The sequence below is a fragment of the Spodoptera frugiperda genome, chromosome 30, assembly GCF_023101765.2.
Source record: "Spodoptera frugiperda isolate SF20-4 chromosome 30, AGI-APGP_CSIRO_Sfru_2.0, whole genome shotgun sequence".
NCBI lineage: Eukaryota > Metazoa > Arthropoda > Insecta > Lepidoptera > Noctuidae > Spodoptera > Spodoptera frugiperda.
The window spans coordinates 2605088-2622359 of NC_064241.1; positions in this window are offsets into that span (position 1 = coordinate 2605088).

A 17272-nucleotide genomic window follows, 5' to 3' on the forward strand; every position below is an offset into this window, starting at 1 on the left:
ATCATTTAGTACCAAAGTCCTGCATCCACTAGGCAACATCTGATGCTGAACAAAATATTTCTCAACATTTTGAAAGCCACTGGTGATATTTTTCTTCATACACATTTGAAAGAAAGAAAGAAAAATAATTTATTTAACACCGGGCACGATGCACCAAAAAATAAAAACAGTACAAACATTAATACAACAAACATATTTTTATAAAAATCAAGGAAAAAACAACATTTCGCCAGTAACTAAAATTCTCTCATATTGTAATGGATACCTGCAGCCTCATTCCGGTTATAATTCGACTATTGGTAAAACAATTACCTAAAATTCTTTTGCTTGATCAAACCCGAGAACTCGACCTATAATTTTATATTATTTTTGATCGGCTATCTGTAATCACTGGACAAAGGAGGCATCAAGTTTATTCCAGAAACTTGTCTTACTTAACGAAACTGATATCAATAAAGCAGAGATAAATATACTACGTTCAATACATACAGAGAAAAGGTCTATGATACTATATACTAAGTAACTGAACAATCTCTGAAAGAACTGTATAACTTCATTTCCGGGTCGGCTCGTAAATTGATGGATCCCATTTTATCTTTATATCTTCGACCATTTAGGGAATAAGAGAGGATACAATATCTAATAAGATATTATTGTAAGTAGAGATGTTTGGTTTTGATCAAGTCTTAAGGTGCTTTTCTACTAGAGATGTGCTATGCTATGTTGCTGTGGATGCGTTTGGCTTCCACCAATCATATTCATTGTTAAAAAACACAGCTAGCATGTGTGTTATAGATGGCTTCCTTACTATAGAAACATCGCATACTCGAGTATCTTTCTCGCACAGCTACATAGCTTAGTCTCAGTGGAATCGGTCGTATAGTTTCACAGCTTTCGTAGCATAGCTACATAGCACATACATAGCTACTAGGTTTCTTTGAATTCGTCAAGGCTTTTTAGAAAAGTTCGTAGTATTACGCTTTCGTGACCATTTTAACTGAAGCACCTACTTTTCTCAGAGCGTACAATTTTCTTAATACGTGGTTCACTCAAAAGAACCAAGCTAAATGGGAGAATGTATTAAAAATTTTAGCAGATTTTTTTTATTATGTTTTTCGGTTTACTTGACGAGTGACTCTAGCATGGCTTGCAACTAGTCGAGTTCCTTGTTAATTAGTTACGGGAGTAAGTCGAAAAACATAAAAAAAATATTTATTTTTTAAATTGTGATTTCTTCTTGGTCTTGTTTTTTTAATATTATGCATTCTCCTCCACAAATTGTCAGGTATAATGTTATACAGGCTTTCTGCCTACGACATGCATTGGAATCTTCTAGAACTCTAATTAGAAGCACTTCAGCTGTGGTTAGATCCAATCTGATATGACCTCTCAAGTGCGAGCCTGATATAGTGCTCTTGACATGCAAGCAGATATACCTAATGTAGAACTTGCTGCTTGCCGCGACTTTGTCTGCGATTTAAAAAGTGCAAGGATAAGATTAATAAACAGCAACTACCAGAAAACGTGTATGGAAATAGACTTGTCTTTTATATTACACTAGCTGTGCTCACTTCCTTTTAATCGTAGCGTGATGTTTTATAGCCTAAAACCTTCTTCGATAAATGGACTATCCAACACAAAAAGAATTATTCAAATCGGACTAGCAATTTCGGAGATTACTGCGTTCAAACAAACTCCGCGATTCTCGATCAAGTACTTTAAGTTTCTGTAGTACATCTCGTATTTAAGAATTTACATCAGCCTTTTTAATTCGCTTCTGTTAATCTCCAATCATATCACGCGTTAACCGAACATAAACCATTTGCGGGATCAATCAGTTAATGACTCAATCAATTAACTCGCGGCTAACGTTCATGTTAATGATTGATGGTCAACGTCAGCACTTATTTGATTGAGAACATCAACAACAACTCTTGTTTTGTTTTGGTTTCTAAATATTTTTCATGATTAATTTAGTCAGGTCAGTTTCGATAGCCATCTGTATCTGTAAATAGTGAGTTTACCTCGATCAAAAGGCTAGTGCTATTTATGGATGATTTTTGTTTATTTGAAAATGAGTTTCTTTAAAAGATCCTACATTTCTCACATCATTATGCAGGTTACGGAAAATTTAAAAGGCTTTGAGAGAACAATGGTACGGCTATGCCGCTTTTTTGCTCGACTAGACAGAGGCACTCCCGTGCCCCCAGATTAACGTTTGTTATTATGTTTGGTCCAATACCCATACTGGTCAGTCAGATAAATAAACCGATAGAATTAATTTTTGTAGTTTATTTTTGTCGTCAAATATATCCCCATGAATCTCTATTTAACTTTTAACCGTATAACACCCTCCCCCCAACACACACACGATATCTTACCTAAATTCTTTTCCTTAAACACACGTACTTTATACAACTAACCTTAATGTAAATTCCCTGCCCCTATTTACACAGATATTTTCATATGAGAACCGCAAAGCATATTTTTCTTTAATATAAGAGAAGTTTCATAAAACAGTATCTATGTATATTGTTACACTTGGCAAAGATTCCGTTTGAGAAACGTAACATCTTAAAACAAGGAGAATAGAAAAATAATCTTGATTTTTATGATCTTTTTTTATATTGCACATCAAAATGTATTAAATTATTATGTTGGTTTATTGAGTTATTCTTATAACGTAATAAAATATAGGTTTGCACGTTTCTTGCTTCTGTGGGGTCGTGATATCACTCCGGTCTAACCGGCCCATTCGTGTCGATGCATGGCTCTCCCACACTTAAAAATAAGGATGGACCTCATCTTACACGGATAAAGATCAAACCAGATTGGCGATTTCGAGTTAGATAGGTCTAGGTTTCCTAACGAAGATTTTCTGTTACATTTCAAAGACCTCAAATATTATAATATAGGAAAGTAATTAAAACCTATCCAAGGGTACGAATTTACTCTAGCAAAGTAGCAATTTTGTTCCTTATTACGTGACGAAATATAAACTAATATACACATCTGTTTACCTCTAGGGGAATATAGGCGTGAAGTTATGTCGCGAAACGTAGGTCAAGTGGAAATCCAATTTCCATTGGTAAAATTGGTTGGTTCCGTGCAAAATTCTCTGTAGTATAGAAATATAAATATCTATATCTATACATATAATAAAATCGTAGAAAAGTGCTGTCTGTACATTGAAAATAAAAATAAAAAAAATAGCAGGGGTTATTGTAATGTCGATGTCGAACCCAAAAATGTAATTAACTTTTTTTTTGTCTGTTTGTCTGTTTGTCTGTTTGTCTGTTTGTCTGTTTGTCTGTTTGTCTGTTTGTCTGTTTGTCTGTTCGTCTGTGCGCGCTAATCTCAGAAACGGCTGATCCGAGTTGGATGCGGTTTTCACGAATATATTGTGGGATGCTTAAATTTACATTTAGTGTTTGTTTCATGTCAATCGGTTCATAAATAAAAAAGTTATGTCAAATTAAAGAATCACGTCGAACATTCTATGCTTATACCATTAATCTCCGCAACTATTTGACGGATTTGGTTGAAATTTGGTACAGATATAGTTTAGAACCTTAGAAAGGACATAGATATAGTTTTATTTCAAAAATCAAAAAATAAAAATAAGAAATAAATTATTTATAAATAATTCTATGTCGATCGTTACACGACTTCGGTTCATGTTATTGTTTTAATTTATCGAAAAAAGTAAATAAATAGTAAAAAGGTATGAAAAAAATAATATCAATATAATAAAACATTTAGTACAAAGAAAATGCTCTAACGGAGTATAGATAATTCTATGTCGATCGTTACACGACTTCGATTCATGTTATTGTTTTAATTCATCGAAAAAAAGTAAATAAATAGTAAAAAGGTATGAAAAAAATAATATCAATATAATTAAACTTTTAGTACAAAGAAAATGCCCGAACGGAGTATAAATAAATACAGTAGAACTCCAATTATCCGAATTAATGGGAACCGGGACCCATTCGGATAATCAAATATTCGGATAATCGGATTTTTTCAAAAAAATTGCCATTGAAGAGAATAAAAGCTACGTTTTGATATTGCACTATTTTTTTATTGAATTAAATTGCGGGGAAGTCAGCGTAGGCACAACGGCAAGTTAAGACAAGTCAAGTCAAGACTTGACAAACACTGGCTTCGCGGGGGGGGGGGAGAATAATAGCGGACTTTTTTTGACAATGTTTGTGATTCGGATAGTCGGAGTTCGGATAATTGGAGTTCTACTGTAATCCAAGTTGTCTTTATCCTCGATAGATGGCGTTGGGATCGAAATAGATCGCGCTATGGTTTCGTTACATTCATTTGGTTGGGTATCGGCCGAACGCTTCGGTACTATCGTAGAAAAAGTGTATTATCAGTCGTATGATTATTTGTCTGTAGTGGTCCTGCTGTTTCGTATATTCTAAATTGGTTTCGTTGTATTTGTCAATTAATAAGTTTATTTGTTGGGTTTTCCTGGTTTTTTGGTTAAACTATTTAACGTAGGTTTAGTTTGATATCGATTATTAGTAGTTACTGTAGTTAGTTTTTTTAATAAAATTGTAAGTCTAATTTTTTTTTATTAGATTAGATTTAAGTCGTTTCTTTTAAATTATTTAGTTTAAGCTTGGTTATTATAGCATAGAGGATAGGTTGTAATATAGTTTCTTTTTTAATTGTTATAAATTCGTAATTCGTAGCTTTCTTTAGTTTTAAGTTAGTTTAAGTCCGTTTTTAAACTATTTTTTCAATGCCCTAAGTGAGTATACATCTATTAAATTCAAACGCAGAGCTCATTATGTTGATTTTTGAAGAGTTCCCTGGAATATCTTCCACATCTCATTTTTGAAGAGATCCCGCGAGATCGGGAACTATGTGGTTAAAACCAAAAATTTGCCGGAAGTCACTATTCCACGCGAACGAAGTCGCGGGCAAAAGCTAGTCGTAAATATGTACGTAAGTTTCGATGTATGTATGTAGAGTCCGGATGATTTGTCACTCAACAAGACGTATTTTTATAGTAGGTATGGTCAATTTTTTACAATAGAAACTTGTAGTTATGTTTCCCAAAGGACGCCTCAATATGGAAAAACTCACGAATACAACACGACGACTAAGTCACAACTATTAATGTATTGGTACTTTTACACTTATATTTTTGTGTTATATATTCGTCCGCGTTTCCGTGGGATAAAGAGTATTCTATCACCCAAGTCACATTAATGAACACAGCAGAAAAGGAGTCATGCATTTTGGAGATTCCTTTTTTATGGTATAAGCCAGTAAACGAGCAGATGGATCACTTGATGGTAAGCAATGTTAACTTTTAACGAAAGTCAACTCATTTTAGCTTCAAATTGAATAATTACAGAAGCTAATGATATTAAATTATTCTCGTTTTATCTACATTTTAGTTCGCTTGCCGCTGAGGTAAGATAGTGAGTGCAGTTGAGGTGTCTAAGATATAGTGGTACTTTCAACTTCTTATTAAATTTCAGAGTGTGTTTGCGCTCTGCGCTCTTCCATTTTAAGTAGGTAGTGTCTCATTCTTAGTTTTGTAATGAAAATTGTTAGCTATTAACTTGTACCCAGTGGATTTTGTTAACTGATATACCTAACCTTTACACAACAAAAAATATTATTATAACTATCGTGAGACATACTAAATTAACTAAAATATCACGGTTTACTCACGTATATTAATGGATAAAAGCTCTACTAGTTTCGAGTCACAGGGGGTATCTTCGGATTTTTTAGTTTGCATAAGAAAATACATGTTTAAGATAAATAAATAAAATTTATTGAAAACTAGCTTTCACCCCCAGCTTGCCCATGTTATCCGATTTTTTCAAACACAATTTTACCTTTACTTAAACGTAAATTTAAGTATACTAGTTGGAAATATACCTAATACTAGTCTGCACACTGCAAATGACTGCACTTGGATGAAGCAACTAGCAATAATATTTTGATACAACTTATTAAATGTTACGTATAAAGTAATAATCTGTAGAATGAGAGCTCCATTCATCTATGTACAGATAAAAAAACATATTTTCCCAAACACCCATAATCCGGAAAGGTTTTCGTTGTCCACTCTGCTTTTATTCTTTTACAGGACAATAAAGAGAAATTTATATTGTAGCTCGAGCCACAACCGTCTCGTTTCACTGCTAAAATAGTAGTCACTTTGTTAGTAGTAAAAAAAGTAGGAAATATCTTTTTAAGTTTAGTTTTTTTTCTTTCTCTTAGTTTTGTTTTGTATTTCTTAACTGCTGAACTTCATGAAAAGATTGTATTTTTTTAATTACAGTCCACTCTCTATAATTCAGGGTCGCTAGAAAAACTCCTGTTATTTATTTATTTTAAATTAATTATTTATTATTTAGGTTAAGTACATTATTATAATCAAGATGTCAAAAATCTTCATCGATCCCACTCACACCATCAATGTCTATCTTGATAGGGTTATAATGGTTTTATCTTAATACTAGCGACTCGCCCCAACTTCGCATGGGTGCAAAGGTGATATACGATGCATGTATTATACATAAAAACCTTCCTCTTGAATTACTCTATCTATTAAAAAACCGCATCAAAATTCAATTTAATGTATGCTTCAAAGGGACATAGGGACAGAGATAGTGACTTTGTTTTATACTGTGTAGTGATGAATGAATTGCGTGCAAGTACGACAAATTACTTCGTAACTTTTTGTTTTTCGTATCATATCACTATTCACATCATTAAATGATGCGAGACATATTGCTCTACAACAGATGTATGCAATTTGACGTTTGATTATGTTCGGTCATGATATCGAACGAGTCGATATTGAAGCTCAATTTCATAGGGGAATACCTAATTTCGGCTTCTATCAGTATGGTACCGTCTATTTGTAGCGCGTTTATCTATCTCTTATGGATATATTAACTAAAAGTTCCTTACTGCCACACTCAGAGACATTTAATGATTACTTTAACTATTCCTTAGTTGCGATTTTGTATCAAAAAAATTGGTAAAGACTAAAGCTAGTCTTTAGCATTTTTTTATGTTAATATGGTTAGTTAAGCAACTAACCATAGAGTTTCTTGCTCGTTCTTCTCCATTCGAAGCTACACTTTGGAACGAGCACCTAGCTTCACTAATGGACTATTGTTTATTTCTTTCTTTGTTGACGTTTCAAAAGTACCAAGTACATATATGGTTTACGTAGCTCTGAATGCGGCGGTTAGATGTAATTTTTTAGTTATTTTTCACATCATTAAACACAACTATTTTTACCGGGGCTGCGGCTCGAAAAGCCAGTAGTTTTAGTCAGTAAGAGTCTGATATTCCTTTTCGCTTTGCCCAAAGCGAGAAAACACAATGAATGATTTTCCCACTCAAAAAAAAAAAAGAATCTATTTTTGATTTATATTACAAGTCGTAATAAATCATTTTCGCTGTGACTGCTCTGGTTACCAAGTTGGCAACTTCGGTTGTAGTTTGGCCACCCGTTTGTTTAACTTAGTTCCTTGGACCAACTTGTAAGTAATGTTTACACGTATTTCCCGAGTTTGGACTTTAACCAAATGACTTATGTCTCAAACTTGTATGGAGTTAAGACGTTTCGCGAATAAAGCTTTATAGTCCAGTCAAATAAGGTTAAATTAGGTAAGAATCTCGGAATGCGAGATACCCAGCTGTAATTTTGTATATACTTGTATATTGACCCCCTAAAACTTGTCTCAAAACCTACATATGGTAGGGTGTAAGCAACCCTTAAAATTCAGGGTCAAAGGGCCCAAAAATCGTTTTTTTGCGGTTTTTTCGAAATATCTCATTTCCTATGGGTTTTTGGTAATTGTATTCAATAGCAATATTGTAGCATACAAAATTCTCTACAACTTTTGTGTAAACTTTTTTTTATACGGTGAACCGTTTTCGAGATAGAGGGCGGAGAGCGCGCGGTCACTGCATCTCTTCAAAAAATTTTTTTTTCGTCTAACCTATCCGTGGTGGTTGTCTATGGATAGGACATTAAAAAATACGTCATGGTTCCTAAAACCATTTTTCGTCAAAATCAATCGTTTGAAAGATAGACGCTTCCAAAGTGGAAAAATGTGGTCTATAGAATGTGTCCTGCCCTCTAACATTTAAAATAAGTGAGTAAGAAAACTAAAAAAAATATATGCTGTAGATTTTAATGGAAACTTTCAATGAAAATTGGTTTGAACGAGATATCATAATTAGTTTTTAAGAATTGATTAAAAGAATTGAGAAAGTGGAAAATTAAGTGTGTTTTTATTAAAAATGTATCAATTCTTAAAAACTAATTATGATATCTCGTTCAAACTAATTTTCGTTGAAAGTTTTCATTAAAATCTACAGCATATATTTTTATTAGTTTTCTTACTCACTTATTTTAAATGGTAGAGGGCAGGACACATTCTATAGATCTCATTTTTCCACTTTGGAAGCGTCTATCTTTCAAACGATTGATTTTGACGAAAAATGGTTTTAGGAACCATGACGTATTTTTTAATGTCCTATCCATAGACAACCATCACGGATAGGTGAGACGAAAAAAAATTTTTTGAAGAGATGCAGTGACCGCGCGCTCTCCGCCAACTATCTCGAAAACGGTTCACCGTATAAAAAAAGTTTACACAAAAGTTGTAGAGAATTTCGTATGCTACAATATTGTTATTGAATACAATTACCAAAAACCCATAGGAAATGAGATATTTCAAAAAAACCGCAAAAAAACGGTTTTTGGGCCCTTTGACCCTGAATTTTAAGGGTTGCTTACACCCTACCATATGTAGGTTTTGAGACAAGATTTAGGGTGTCAATATACAAGTATATACAAAATTACAGCTGGGTATCTCGAATTCCGAGGTGAATTCCTAAATTGACTGGACTATTAGATTTGTGAAATTCAAACAAGTGTGTTGGGAATACTGTTTGTTTTGTTTTTTGGTCATAGGTCAATGAACTCTGTACCCTTAGTACGAGTTTAGTACGAGCAACTCTTTGTGTGATCCTCAAATTGTTGTTTCGGGTCTGGGTGTATGTGAACTTGTATGTTTGTAAACGCACTCACGACACAGGAGAAAATCCTAGTGTGGGACAACGTTATTAATAATAATAAAAAATCTTACTTAACTTTCAAGGGTCATAGAACTCATTAATTAAAAAAATATAATTAAAAAGTCTAATTATAATTTTGCGGAAACGTTAAGCGTTGTTTTTCGACACTTGAGATATTTTCAAAATGGTTGCTTTGCGGCCATCTTCGTTCAAATTAATGAGGCTCCAGTGGCTTCTTAATACAGGGTATTTCAATAAGAACTTTGTTTTTTAAAACAAAATAAAATAAAGAATTTGGTGGAAAAAGAATAAAATTTTTATTGTATTAAAAAGAGAAAAGTTTGGCAATTATGAATGAAAAATGATATCTGACAATGTCCACCAGGACCACGCTGACAGATGTTGATTCTTTCATCAAAATTTTATAATCACTTTCCTAACAATCACACCTCCAGACCACATAGCACACCACACAGTAATACGTTGAGCATGCAAAGGCTTCTCAATAATTGCTTTAGGATTTTCAGAAGCAATTTAGCTTATTGACATACCCTGACAAACGAAAATATCCTTCGTCTGAAAAGATGATTTTTTGAGAAAAACCAGCAGGTTGTTCTGAGCAAATCTACGGCGATTTGAATGGTCGGTCAGCTTCAATTCCTGCACCAGTTGAATCTTGTAAGGCTTCAAAGTCAAATCCTTATGCAAAATTCGCCATGTTGTGCTTTTGGATAACCCCAATTGTTGAGAACGTCGTGAAATTGATAACTTTTGATCTTCTTCAACACTGTGGCTCACGGCAGCGATGTTTTCTGTTGAACGACCCGGTTGAACACGTGTTGGTGTTGGCACATTTTGTACCGAGCCTGTCGACTCAAATTTCGCGACCAAATTCTTGATAGCGATCTCAGAAGGACGATTATGTTGCCCGAAAATATCACGAATTTTACGAAATGTAACTTTAAAAGAACGACCATTTTCATAGTGAATTTGAATTATTTTAATGCAATTTTTGAGCGAAATTGAATTCATTGTAGCAATTGCCAAAGCACCTACTACGAATACCCCCAAAAAATAAATGTCAAAATCTGCCACGTTCTTGGTGTTGCTCTAATAAAAAACAAAGTTCTTGTTGAAAAACCCTTTACTTCGTTAAGAATTTATTAATAATAAACTTTTCAGTAATTGTTTTAGATTCGTCGCATAGGGAACGAAACATCACGTTTATTATTACATGAATTTTGTTCTTTTACACGCCCTTTTCAAAATCTCGAGTTATAAAAGTGTGGCTCCTACAATTTCATTGTTTTTAGACATATTTTCAAATATTCCAACGCCGCTTTACTGTACTGTATAGACTAATGGTTAAATACTCAAGCGTCACTCAATTTTAAGAAGCGCTCAAAAATAGTTCTGTCCCTACAAATTCTTTGTAAATGACAGAGATAGCACGATATTTAAGTGCAACTTAAAATTGAGTAGTATTTCAGTATTCGAGCGTAAGTCACACAGCAAACGTTACGTACTTTAACACAATGTTACATGAATAAAATGTATGTAAACTGCATGTAGTAGTAAACGCTTGTTATCAAAGCACGCTTAACGCTTGCCATATGAAGTTCTGTCGGAGTTGCAGCTGCGGACTGACTGGCGGATTACTGAGGCTCCGGCTCGAAAAACAGGAGTAGGCACGGGGTGGTTTTTAATCAGTATAAGAGAGAAGCTACAGGACGATTTGCCGCCTCTCAAAAAAAAATAAAAAATAAAAATAAATTATATTAGTTCAGTCGCTACAAATTATTTGAGAAATAACTGAGATAGCACTATGTTTAAATACAACTTAAAATTCAGTAACATTCTAGTATTTCGAAGTTTTGCTTGACATTTAAACTTGTGGTGAATATACTCGTATATATATTATATGTATATCTATTTTTAAACAAGACTCAACATAACTGACGGAAAGTGGTTTGATTCATGTGTGTGCCTTTGTGTACCCTTTTACAAAATGATAAATACGCTGTGTTACATTAAAACGTGATATTTTATACCGTGTGCCTTTTACGAACCCCGAAAGTAAGTCAGAGGTGGTCCATCAATTATTATGAGACCCATAATAGGGGCTTAGTTTCAGACTCGCTCTTCTCCATAGGAATCTACATTTTGGAACGAGCAAATAGCTTTACTAGAGGACTGACCGACACGTAGACATTTTTAATATTTTAATATTTGCTTTGACGTTATAAAAGTGCCTTCCTGGTCTAATTAAAATAAATGATTTTGACTTTGATTCCGCACTACTATTTATTAATACCAAATACCCTTTGCTGGACATTATTAGTGAAATAACTACTTACAATATAACACTTATGAGCGAAATATTAGAAAGTCATCGGGAATTTATATTAAAAAAATTACACTGTCTTATAAACAAGATAAAAAGATCGTTTTCATGAAACTTCACTAATATTTGCTCAGTGTCTGAATATATTTGTAAAACATTTCGCTTTATTAAAGGAGTTTCGTAACAATGCTTGTTATAAGTTCTCATTGAAAGTCATTGTTTAGTTTCTTAGGCATTGTTAAATGTAGCAAATACTTACTGACTGTCGAACTTGGGTGAAAATAATGTCGCTTTCCAGTCTCCACTATCAAACGCTATCCTAATTAAATTATTTTCCGTCGCATATCATTTTTCACGCGATTCATCCATGTTTTCTTTTTTATGGAAATAGAAGCCGGTAAATGAGCAGACGGATCACCCGATGATAAGCAATTACTGCCGACCATGGGCAGCCAAAAAATCAAAGACGTTTTGCAAGTGCGTTGCCGGTCTTTTGCGGGTTAGGAATATAAGGGTTGTTGAGGAATGCGGGATTGGGGAGATCGGGAAGGGGGTAATTCGACAATTGCTACGACACTTACATACTTTTTTCGCTTCGTCAACAGTCATCAGTCCTTTCACAATTTATTAAGTATGACGCTGTTGTATTAAAAAAAAATCTGTTTTGTACCGTGCCCGACACGTTACTGTACGTTTACATACTTACAGGTTCACACACACAGACCCGAAACAATAACTTGTAGATCACACAAAGATTAGCTCCGAGCGGGAATCGAACCCGCTGCACGTTGCATAGCAGCCAGTTGCCCATCCACCGCGCCAACCATACAGTCTGTAACCATAATAATCCCTCCAAGACTAAAAAATATAATTATTATGTACCTTAATTATTCAATTAAATTACGAAAATCATTTTAAAAATCGATTTAGTTACGCAATGATTGCAATAATAATCCAATTTTTGAACAATATTACATTACCTACCTAATTTTCATTTCCTTTCTTACACATATCTATTTATACGCCAGCACTGTATAGCAAAAAGTACCTTAACAATACGTAGTTAAGGGTGACATTAGGTTACCATGTACCTACCACGGAGTCCGTGGACGTGGTGGGTCGTGCGTCACGCGTATTTACACTTGGGGCCAAAATCACGTACCCACAAAAATACAACAACATTTTTCATCCAATATTTCGTGTGTGGACTTTACGTTGGAATCCTGACACATAGTGGTTTTATCCCAGTCGTATATCATATATGTTTTTAAAATAGGTTACGCAATAAACAACTTTAATGTTGATGGAATATGTTTCAAATTCTTTTAGAGGTGAAGGGTGGAAGGTACAGCGTGTTAGCGGGTTAGATTATGTTAGCAGCTTTTTGAATGAATATCTCTGATGTTAAGTTTTTTATTACCTTCATAGTATAAGTTTTTAAGTGTGGGAGCGCCATGCTTCGGCACGAATGGGCCGGCTCGACCGGAGTGATACCACGGCCTCAGCGAAAACCGACATGAAACAACGCTTGCGTTGTGTGAGTGAGGTTACCGGAGGCCCATTTTCCTCCTTTCCCAATCTTCCCAATTCAATTCCTAACCCTCAAAAGGCTGGCAACACACTTGCAACGCCTCTGATGTTTCAAGTGTCCATGGGCGGCAGCGATTGCTTACAAACAGGCGATGCGATAAAAAATAAGTATAATAATAAAAAAATAAGTATCAGAAATTCAAAAAAAAAATATTCTGTGTAAGAGACGAATGTTGTTTTATTATTTTCGATTAGTTATCCCTTTGTATGTTAGCCGTGTAATCACCTATTCACGTCTGATAATATGTAAGCTTATTATCACCCTATGTTCTGAATACAGGCTTATGTATTAGGGGGCCTATTGTCCCACACCTAATACGACATCGATACATAATGTGCTACTCATACTAGTAATTTTCTTGCAATAGCTGACAAATTTTTATTTCAAAGTCCGTCTTGTAGATTATTTTAAAATGATGATAGACATGTATTTTTTATTTTCTTACGGAAATAAATACTTTCGATTTGAAATATCGCGTAACGTTACTTCTAGGTTCGTTTTATACGTAGAAATGACGTATTTGCTTTTCTCTCCTAAACTTTGATTCGTTTTATCTAAGTGTTGTCATCTTATATGACAAAATAAAAAAATACGTGTCTAATATTATTTCATTACCTAACTGACGGACTAAATAGATTTTTAATTTTCATACCCCGTCATCATCCCCATTCCTAGGACTAGTTTTTACCATCTACATAATTGTATTTTACATAATTTAATCTAAAATCCTCATATTACAAGCAAAACTAACCAACTTCATAAACGTAGATCAGAAATATTATAACTATAACATCCCTAACACTCCGTACTTAGCAGACAACCTCCCAATCAATCCATAAACTTCAATACATCTTACACAGCCTTTTATAGCCTCACAATAAAACCAAGTCCATTCCAGCGTGCAATATATTGATTCCAGATGGTCATTAGGGGCTCCCCTTACGACTGACTCCTATAAATAACCCTAAGCATCTCGTTACTTAGGTGAGTAAATCACTACGACTTAATTAGTTGTCTTGTTGCCAGCTTGTGAGTACTACCTTGGTACATCATTATTTTAAGCGTATGTTGCATAGAAAACAATATTTATGTACCCGTTATTATGTTGAATTGGAATGCAATAAGCGATTTTTAAGTTGTAAAAAGGGTATACTGAATCAAACCTAAATATTGTCTTTGGAATTTATTTTATTGCATATTTTCTGTGATCTTTCAGATCATGGTTCCTTCTAGCTTCCTTCCCTGAGTAGTAACGGGGTGGTTTTAAGTCAATAAGAATCTGACACTCCCTTTCGCCTCGCCCAAGGCAAGGCAAGTCATATGATGGTTTTCCCCCTCAAAAAAACACCTTCTAGTTCATTAATAGTTTCGGGACATTATTCTCAAGTATTTTTTTTTAATTTGCTCTAAGGCCTGGGCGGGAGAAGCAATTGGATGATTTCCCCCTCTCAAAAAAAAAACCGCGTCAACCGTGAGATTTACAAATGGACAATTCAATTGATGATGATTATGGAGTTAAATTTTTCTCCAACACCCAAAGCTTCTTTTTCTTCAATAATATAATTTCACACACATTAAAGCATAGGTAAATACATACATACCTAGACTACATAGTGTATCTATAGATACACAGCATACAACGGTCATTGATGATGATTAAAATTTGTAGTTGAATTTATCTCCATATACACAAAGCCTTCTTTCTTCAATATAATATGCTTTCACACACATCAAAACATAGGTAAATAATTACTTAGACTACATAGACACATAGTGCATCTATAGAGACACAGCCTACACCGATGAGTAGGTACACTAACCCATTTTCCAGGCTGCAGCTCGAACAATAATGTAGCGCGCGGCGATAAGCACACGTAACATTGTTTTCCTTTTACGAGTATTCTGTGATAGTGTGAAAAATAAGGTCATGTGTTTTGTATTCCAGTAGAGAGACAAGTGATTTTATGCTATGGGGAAAGCTATTTAAGCTAAGAAATAAAGTCTAAAAGAAAAGAAAGAATGTTTGAAAGTCACATATAAAACTAGACTTCATGCTGAAATCCTAAAAAAGAAATTTCAAAATGAGAATCTCCTTTTTTGGAAGTCGGTTAATGAACCTTACTTGATGGAAAGAAGTTTATAAAATTGTAAATTACTTTTTTCGTACGAGAAGAACCCTTTGGTCAGTAGTGACCACGTATAGGCTGTTGATGTATGTATGTATGTGTATAAACATAAAAATAACAACATAAGTACTAACAAGGCAAGAAAACCATATATTCAAACGCTCAAACAGTTTATCTTTATCCAAATCTTCCCGAATATTATTGAAATCCACGTTACAAAAATAATATCGGTGTGAAACATTTTTCTTTCAATACGTCTTTGAAGGATACGATACCCACCCGTGCGAATACCCCTTTAAAGGACCGTAGGGATATTTACTCTTATACAAAAGTTGTAATTGTGTATCCAAGTGTCCTAAAGTAAACCTTTTTGACGCAAGACCTCACACGGATAAGATATGTGCTAAAAATAGTCATTTTTCATATGAAATTTTGGCTCAAGTGTGACGTAGGTAAACGTTGGTGGGGATCGTAGAAATAGATTTAAGTGTGGAAAGTAATCTTTTGCGTGGAAAATGTCATGATGCAAGGATACTGGGTGAACTTCGAAGGTCTCCTTAGTCGAAGGGTTGAAATGCTGCTGAAAAGGGTTTAAAAGTTTGATTCCAGGATAGATTAGTCTTTATCGGGGCTCTGGCTCGAAGCAGGAGAAGAAAAGGGATGGTTTTTAGTCAGTAAGGGTCTGATACTCCCTCTCGCCTCGCCCAAGTCGGGAGAAGTCATTGGACGACAAAAAAAATAATGGTATTTGTGACATATTATAAACTAGCTTTTGCCCGCGACTTCGTTCGCGTGGAATAGTGACTTCCGGCAAATTTTTGGTTTTAACCACATAGTTCCCGATCTCGCGGGATCTCTTCAAAAATGAGATGTGGAAGATATTCCAGGGAACTCTTCCAAAATCAACATAATGAGCTCTGCGTTTGAATTTAATAGATGTATACTCACTTAGGGCATTGAAAAAATAGTTTAAAAACGGACTTAAACTAACTTAAAACTAAAGAAAGCTACGAATTACGAATTTATAACAATTAAAAAAGAAACTATATTACAACCTATCCTCTATGCTATAATAACCAAGCTTAAACTAAATAATTTAAAAGAAACGACTTAAATCTAATCTAATTAAAAAAAAATTAGACTTACAATTTTATTAAAAAAACTAACTACAGTAACTACTAATAATCGATATCAAACTAAACCTACGTCAAATAGTTTAACCAAAAAACCAGGAAAACCCAACAAATAAACTTATTAATTGACAAATACAACGAAACCAATTTAGAATATACGAAACAGCAGGACCACTACAGACAAATAATCATACGACTGATAATACACTTTTTCTACGATAGTACCGAAGCGCTCGGCCGATACCCAACCAAATGAATGTAACGAAACCATAGCGCGATCTATTTCAATCCCAACGCCATCTATCGAGGATAAAGACAACTTGGATTATTTATTTATACTCCGTTCGGGCATTTTCTTTGTACTAAAAGTTTAATTATATTGATATTATTTTTTTCATACCTTTTTACTATTTATTTACTTTTTTCGATGAATTAAAACAATAACATGAACCGAAGTCGTGTAACGATCGACATAGAATTATCTATACTCCGTTAGAGCATTTTCTTTGTACTAAATGTTTTATTATATTGATATTATTTTTTTCATACCTTTTTACTATTTATTTACTTTTTTTCGATAAATTAAAACAATAACATGAACCGAAGTCGTGTAACGATCGACATAGAATTATTTATAAATAATTTATTTCTTATTTTTATTTTTTGATTTTTGAAATAAAAATATATCTATGTCCTTTCTAAGGTTCTAAACTATATCTGTACCAAATTTCAACCAAATCCGTCAAATAGTTGCGGAGATTAATGGTATAAGCATAGAATGTTCGACGTGATTCTTTAATTTGACATAACTTTTTTATTTATGAACCGATTGACATGAAACAAACACTAAATGTAAATTTAAGCATCCCACAATATATTCGTGAAAACCGCATCCAACTCGGATCAGCCGTTTCTGAGATTAGCGCGCACAGACGAACAGACAAACAGACAAACAGACAAACAGACAAACAGACAAACAGACAAACAGACAAAA